The sequence below is a fragment of the Pleurodeles waltl genome, unplaced genomic scaffold (assembly GCF_031143425.1).
Source record: "Pleurodeles waltl isolate 20211129_DDA unplaced genomic scaffold, aPleWal1.hap1.20221129 scaffold_69, whole genome shotgun sequence".
Lineage (NCBI taxonomy): Eukaryota > Metazoa > Chordata > Amphibia > Caudata > Salamandridae > Pleurodeles > Pleurodeles waltl.
In genome coordinates this window covers 560,661-568,750 of record NW_027150390.1, presented here as the reverse complement: position 1 = coordinate 568,750, position 8,090 = coordinate 560,661, and the positions used below count along the sequence as shown (strand labels likewise).

At 47.3% G+C, this 8,090-nt stretch overlaps 1 non-coding gene across 1 annotated transcript; it reads left to right on the top strand.

The window, feature by feature from the left end:
• The first annotated feature begins 7,308 nt into the window (after positions 1-7,308).
• On the top strand, positions 7,309-7,380 carry TRNAG-UCC (transfer RNA glycine (anticodon UCC)). The gene has a single exon. It is a non-coding gene; the product is annotated as a tRNA-Gly (tRNA).
• The last annotated feature ends 710 nt before the right edge of the window (positions 7,381-8,090 follow it).

Genomic DNA, 8,090 nt, shown 5'->3' with positions numbered 1-8,090 from the left:
ACCGGGTGCACCTCTGGCTCCCAGGTAAGGCCAAAACCTGAGCATGGTAGCGCAGGATCACAGAGAAGGAGCGGGTGGGGGTGCTTCTGTCTTGACAAAGGCGTGACATGGCTAGTGACTGAGAGGGCCTTGACTTTCCCCTATGACTGACTGTGAGAGGGGAAGGCGAAGATTTTCTGCACCCAGCATGCCTTGTGACATTCTTAGGCAAATGAGGTGAGAGCCCTGCCAGAATAGCTCCAGCGATCCCATGCCACTCCTCTGAAGGCTCCTGATCTGCATAACCACAGCTTTTTGAGCAGGAAGCAGAGTGGCGCAGCGGAAGCGTGCTGGGCCCATAACCCAGAGGTCGATGGATCGAAACCATCCTCTGCTAGCATGGATTGATTTTTTTTCTTGTGAGGACCACTCTCTCGTTTCCACGCTGCCAGAGCGGAAAACAGCAGGCTTGTGCCAGCTTTTTGTGGGAAGAGACTGCTCAACTATCGGTCTCTGCTCAAAGTCAGGGAGACAGATGGTCAGAGAATCAACCCTACACTTCAAAGGAAATGATGCACAGTTATGACCATTAACGAAAGATGGGACCCTCGCACTTCTTTCTGAGCCTGCTTGGAACGTTATTATTCCCTTTTTTTGTCCTGCTATTATCAATCTCCTGTGAATTTCGTGAAGCTGTTTTCTTTCTCTACCCTGCTGTTTTTCCCTGGCTGCCAATATATGCTTATTTCAATGATTTGCACTGCTGCTTTCCCTTTCTCCTTTTCTGCGCTGCTTTTGCATTGGTTTCAATCTCCAGTTCCTTAGCAGTTGCAAGAACTTTTTTCCTGATTTTCATGTTGGTCTGTAAACCAAAAATACCTCTGATACTGGTGCAATATAGTCATTGAACTCAGGGTTGTGATGTCTAGAGTTTAAAAAAAGCATATGCCACGGAGCGTTGGTGGTATAGTGGTGAGCATAGCTGCCTTCCAAGCAGTTGAACCGGGTTCGATTCCTGGCCAACGCAGTGCTAATATTTATACTTAAGCAAGCTGTAGCTATTCTAACGCAATATGTTAAAAAAAAGAGAAATATCTTGAACAGATTACTCAGCTATTAGATAAATAATAAACAAAGACATAGGCAGGCATCCCAAAAGCCCCGTCTGCGACTTTCTATATCCTGAAATTTTTATATTTTACAAACAGCAGTCACCACTCACAACTGCTGGTAATAAATGGGCTGCAGGGGGGCAGGCAATGAAACGTCTAAGCCCTTCTGCCCGACCAGCCTTTAGAACTGCAGCATCTCTGCAGTAAAAAGTGTTTCAGGTCAATATCTCTCCCCTGGAAAAAATGTGCGAGACCCACCACCGATAAATGTGGCAAAAGTCCCCAACATTTTCTGCATATTTGTGCTCTTACCTGAAAGCAGCGCCACCTTTTAGTCATCGCAGGCAACTGCAGCATACAACCAAATTTATCCGAGAGGAAGGTGAAAGAAACCCAAGGGAACAGCCCCTGTCTGCACCAGGAAGGTTGGCTGCTTCGAATGGACATAACTTCCAGTCCTAAGTCCACTCACGTCCCGAACGCTCCCAAACGCTCATACCGGGCAAGCCCTCACTGGGTGCACCTCTGGCTCCCAGGTAAGGCCAAAACCTGAGCATGGTAGCGCAGGATCACAGAGAAGGAGCGGGTGGGGGTGCTTCTGTCTTGACAAAGGCGTGACATGGCTAGTGACTGAGAGGGCCTTGACTTTCCCCTATGACTGACTGTGAGAGGGGAAGGCGAAGATTTTCTGCACCCAGCATGCCTTGTGACATTCTTAGGCAAATGAGGTGAGAGCCCTGCCAGAATAGCTCCAGCGATCCCATGCCACTCCTCTGAAGGCTCCTGATCTGCATAACCACAGCATTTTGAGCAGGAAGCAGAGTGGCGCAGCGGAAGCGTGCTGGGCCCATAACCCAGAGGTCGATGGATCGAAACCATCCTCTGCTAGCATGGATTGATTTTTTTTCTTGTGAGGACCACTCTCTCGTTTCCACGCTGCCAGAGCGGAAAACAGCAGGCTTGTGCCAGCTTTTTGTGGGAAGAGACTGCTCAACTATCGGTCTCTGCTCAAAGTCAGGGAGACAGATGGTCAGAGAATCAACCCTACACTTCAAAGGAAATGATGCACAGTTATGACCATTAACGAAAGATGGGACCCTCGCACTTCTTTCTGAGCCTGCTTGGAACGTTATTATTCCCTTTTTTTGTCCTGCTATTATCAATCTCCTGTGAATTTCGTGGAGCTGTTTTCTTTCTCTACCCTGCTGTTTTTCCCTTGCTGCCAATATATGCTTATTTCAATGATTTGAACTGCTGCTTTCCGTTTCTCCTTTTCTGCGCAGCTTTTGCATTGGTTTCAATCTCCAGTTCCTTAGCAGTTGCAAGAACTTTTTTCCTGATTTTCATGTTGGTCTGTAAACCAAAAATACCTCTGATACTGGTGCAATATAGTCATTGAACTCAGGGTTGTGATGTCTAGAGTTTAAAAAAAACATATGCCACGGAGAGTTGGTGGTATAGTGGTGAGCATAGCTGCCTTCCAAGCAGTTGACCCGGGTTCGATTCCCGGCCAACGCAGTGCTAATATTTATACATTAAGCAAGCTGTAGCTATTCTAACGCAATATGTTAAAAAAAAGAGAAATATCTTGACCAGATTACTCAGCTATTAGATAAATAATAAACAAAGACATAGGCAGGCATCCCAAAAGCTCCGTCTGCGACTTTCTATGTCCTGAAATTTTTATATTTTACAAACAGCAGTCACCACTCACAACTGCTGGTAATAAATGGGCTGCAGGGGGGCAGGCAATGAAACGGCTAAGCCCTTCTGCCCGACCAGCCTTTAGAACTGCAGCATCTCTGCAGTAAAAAGTGTTTCAGGTCAATATCTTTCCCCTGGAAAAAATGTGCGAGACCCACCACCGATAAATGTGGCAAAAGTCCCCAACATTTTCTGCATATTTGTGCTCTTACCTGAAAGCATCGCCACCTTGTAGTCATCGCAGGCAACTGCAGCATACAACCAAATTTATCCGAGAGCAAGGTGAAAGAAACCCAAGGGAACAGCCCCTGTCTGCAGCAGGAAGGTTGGCTGCTTCGAATGGACAGAACTTCTAGTCCTAAGTCCACTCACGTCCCGAACGCTCGCCCTCACCGGGTGCACCTCTGGCTCCCAGGTAAGGCCAAAACCTGAGCATGGTAGCGCAGGATCACAGAGAAGGAGCGGGTGGGGGTGCTTCTGTCTTGACAAAGGCGTGACATGGCTAGTGACTGAGAGGGCCTTGACTTTCCCCTATGAATGACTGTGAGAGGGGAAGGCGAATATTTTCTGCACCCAGCATGCCTTGTGACATTCTTAGGCAAATGAGGTGAGAGCCCTGCCAGAATAGCTCCAGCGATCCCATGCCACTCCTCTGAAGGCTCCTGATCTGCATAACCACAGCATTTTGAGCAGGAAGCAGAGTGGCGCAGCGGAAGCGTGCTGGGCCCATAACCCAGAGGTCGATGGATCGAAACCATCCTCTGCTAGCATGGATTGATTTTTTTTCTTGTGAGGACCACTCTCTCGTTTCCACGCTGCCAGAACGGAAAACAGCAGGCTTGTGCCAGCTTTTTGTGGGAAGAGACTGCTCAACTATCGGTCTCTGCTCAAAGTCAGGGAGACAGATGGTCAGAGAATCAACCCTACACTTCAAAGGAAATGATGCACAGTTATGACCATTAACGAAAGATGGGACCCTCGCACTTCTTTCTGAGCCTGCTTGGAACGTTATTATTCCCTTTTTTTGTCCTGCTATTATCAATCTCCTGTGAATTTCGTGGAGCTGTTCTCTTTCTCTACCCTGCTGTTTTTCCCTTGCTGCCAATATATGCTTATTTCAATGATTTGAACTGCTGCTTTCCCTTTCTCCTTTTCTGCGCAGCTTTTGCATTGGTTTCAATCTCCAGTTCCTTAGCAGTTGCAAAAACTTTTTTCCTGATTTTCATGTTGGTCTGTAAACCAAAAATACCTCTGATACTGGTGCAATATAGTCATTGAACTCAGGGTTGTGATGTCTAGAGTTTTAAAAAAACATATGCCACGGAGCGTTGGTGGTATAGTGGTGAGCATAGCTGCCTTCCAAGCAGTTGACCCGGGTTCGATTCCTGGCCAACGCAGTGCTAATATTTATACATTAAGCAAGCTGTAGCTATTCTAACGCAATATGTTAAAAAAAAGAGAAATATCTTGACCAGATTACTCAGCTATTAGATAAATAATAAACAAAGACATAGGCAGGCATCCCAAAAGCCCCGTCTGCGACTTTCTATGTCCTGAAATGTTTATATTTTACAAACAGCAGTCACCACTCACAACTGCTGGTAATAAATGGGCTGCAGGGGGGCAGGCAATGAAACGGCTAAGCCCTTCTGCCCGACCAGCCTTTAGAACTGCAGCATCTCTGCAGTAAAAAGTGTTTCAGGTCAATATCTCTCCCCTGGAAAAAATGTGCGAGACCCACCACCGATAAATGTGGCAAAAGTCCCCAACATTTTCTGCATATTTGTGCTCTTACCTGAAAGCAGCGCCACCTTGTAGTCATCGCAGGCAACTGCAGCATACAACCAAATTTATCCGAGAGCAAGGTGAAAGAAACCCAAGGGAACAGCCCCTGTCTGCAGCAGGAAGGTTGGCTGCTTCAAATGGACAGAACTTCCAGTCCTAAGTCCACTCACGTCCCGAACGCTCATACCGGGCAAGCACTCACCGGGTGCACCTCTGGCTCCCAGGTAAGGCCAAAACCTGAGCATGGTAGCGCAGGATCACAGAGAAGGAGCGGGTGGGGGTGCTTCTGTCTTGACAAAGGCGTGACATGGCTAGTGACTGAGAGGGCCTTGACTTTCCCCTATGACTGACTGTGAGAGGGGAAGGCGAAGATTTTCTGCACCCAGCATGCCTTGTGACATTCTTAGGCAAATGAGGTGAGAGCCCTGCCAGAATAGCTCCAGCGATCCCATGCCACTCCTCTGAAGGCTCCTGATCTGCATAACCACAGCATTTTGAGCAGGAAGCAGAGTGGCGCAGCAGAAGCTTGCTGGGCCCATAACCCCGAGGTCGATGGATCGAAACCATCCTCTGCTAGCATGGATTGATTTTTTTTCTTGTGAGGACCACTCTCTCGTTTCCACGCTGCCAGAGCAGAAAACAGCAGGCTTGTGCCAGCTTTTTGTGGGAAGAGACTGCTCAACTATCGGTCTCTGCTCAAAGTCAGGGAGACAGATGGTCAGAGAATCAACCCTACACTTCAAAGGAAATGATGCACAGTTATGACCATTAACGAAAGATGGGACCCTCGCACTTCTTTCTGAGCCTGCTTGGAACGTTATTATTCCCTTTTTTTGTCCTGCTATTATCAATCTCCTGTGAATTTCGTGGAGCTGTTCTCTTTCTCTACCCTGCTGTTTTTCCCTTGCTGCCAATATATGCTTATTTCAATGATTTGAACTGCTGCTTTCCCTTTCTCCTTTTCTGCGCAGCTTTTGCATTGGTTTCAATCTCCAGTTCCTTAGCAGTTGCAAGAACTTTTTTCCTGATTTTCATGTTGGTCTGTAAACCAAAAATACCTCTGATACTGGTGCAATATGGTCATTGAACTCAGGGTTGTGATGTCTAGAGTTAAAAAAAATCATATGCCACGGAGCGTTGGTGGTATAGTGGTGAGCATAGCTGCCTTCCAAGCAGTTGACCCGGGTTCGATTCCTGGCCAACGCAGTGCTAATATTTATACATTAAGCAAGCTGTAGCTATTCTAACGCAATATGTTAAAAAAAAGAGAAATATCTTGACCAGATTACTCAGCTATTAGATAAATAATAAACAAAGACATAGGCAGGCATCCCAAAAGCCCCGTCTGCGACTTTCTATGTCCTGAAATTTTTATATTTTACAAACAGCAGTCACCACTCACAACTGCTGGTAATAAATGGGCTGCAGGGGGGCAGGCAATGAAACGGCTAAGCCCTTCTGCCCGACCAGCCTTTAGAACTGCAGCATCTCTGCAGTAAAAAGTGTTTCAGGTGAATATCTCTCCCCTGGAAAAAATGGGCGAGACCCACCACCGATAAATGTGGCAAAAGTCCCCAACATTTTCTGCATATTTGTGCTCTTACCTGAAAGCAGCGCCACCTTGTAGTCATCGCAGGCAACTGCAGCATACAACCAAATTTATCCGAGAGCAAGGTGAAAGGAACCCAAGGGAACAGCCCCTGTCTGCAGCAGGAAGGTTGGCTGCTTCGAATGGACAGAACTTCCAGTCCTAAGTCCACTCACGTCCCGAACGCTCATACCGGGCAAGCCCTCACCGGGTGCACCTCTGGCTCCCAGGTAAGGCCAAAACCTGAGCATGGTAGCGCAGGATCACAGAGAAGGAGCGGGTGGGGGTGCTTCTGTCTTGACAAAGGCGTGACATGGCTAGTGACTGAGAGGGCCTTGACTTTCCCCTATGACTGACTGTGAGAGGGGAAGGCGAAGATTTTCTGCACCCAGCATGCCTTGTGACATTCTTAGGCAAATGAGGTGAGAGCCCTGCCAGAATATCTCCAGCGATCCCATGCCACTCCTCTGAAGGCTCCTGATCTGCATAACCACAGCATTTTGAGCAGGAAGCAGAGTGGCGCAGCGGAAGCGTGCTGGGCCCATAACCCAGAGGTCGATGGATCGAAACCATCCTCTGCTAGCATGGATTGATTTTTTTTCTTGTGAGGACCACTCTCTCGTTTCCACGCTGCCAGAGCGGAAAACAGCAGGCTTGTGCCAGCTTTTTGTGGGAAGAGACTGCTCAACTATCGGTCTCTGCTCAAAGTCAGGAAGACAGATGGTCAGAGAATCAACCCTACACTTCAAAGGAAATGATGCACAGTTATGACCATTAACGAAAGATGGGACCCTCGCACTTCTTTCTGAGCCTGCTTGGAACGTTATTATTCCCTTTTTTTGTCCTGCTATTATCAATCTCCTGTGAATTTCGTGGAGCTGTTTTCTTTCTCTACCCTGCTGTTTTTCCCTTGCTGCCAATATATGCTTATTTCAATGATTTGAACTGCTGCTTTCCCTTTCTCCTTTTCTGCGCAGCTTTTGCATTGGTTTCAATCTCCAGTTCCTTAGCAGTTGCAAGAACTTTTTTCCTGATTTTCATGTTTGTCTGTAAACCAAAAATACCTCTGATACTGGTGCAATATAGTCATTGAACTCAGGGTTGTGATGTCTAGAGTTAAAAAAAAACATATGCCATGGAGCGTTGGTGGTATAGTGGTGAGCATAGCTGCCTTCCAAGCAGTTGACCCGGGTTTGATTCCCGGCCAACGCAGTGCTAATATTTATACATTAAGCAAGCTGTAGCTATTCTAACGCAATATGTTAAAAAAAAGAGAAATATCTTGACCAGATTACTCAGCTATTAGATAAATAATAAACAAAGACATAGGCAGGCATCCCAAAAGCCCCGTCTGCGACTTTCTATGTCCTGAAATTTTTATATTTTACAAACAGCAGTCACCACTCACAACTGCTGGTAATAAATGGGCTGCAGGGGGGCAGGCAATGAAACGGCTAAGCCCTTCTGCCCGACCAGCCTTTAGAACTGCAGCATCTCTGCAGTAAAAAGTGTTTCAGGTCAATATCTCTCCCCTGGAAAAAATGTGCGAGACCCACCACCGATAAATGTGTCAAAAGTCCCCAACATTTTCTGCATATTTGTGCTCTTACCTGAAAGCAGCGCCACCTTGTAGTCATCGCAGGCAACTGCAGCATACAACCAAATTTATCCGAGAGCAAGGTGAAAGAAACCCAAGGGAACAGCCCCTGTCTGCAGCAGGAAGGTTGGCTGCTTCGAATGGACAGAACTTCCAGTCCTAAGTCCACTCACGTCCTGAAAGCTCCCAAACGCTCATGCCGGGCAAGCCCTCACCGGGTGCTCCTCTGGCTCCCAGGTGAGGCCAAAACCTGAGCATGGTAGCGCAGGATAACAGAGAAGGAGCGGGTGGGTGTGCTTCTGTCTTGACAAAGGCGTGACATGGC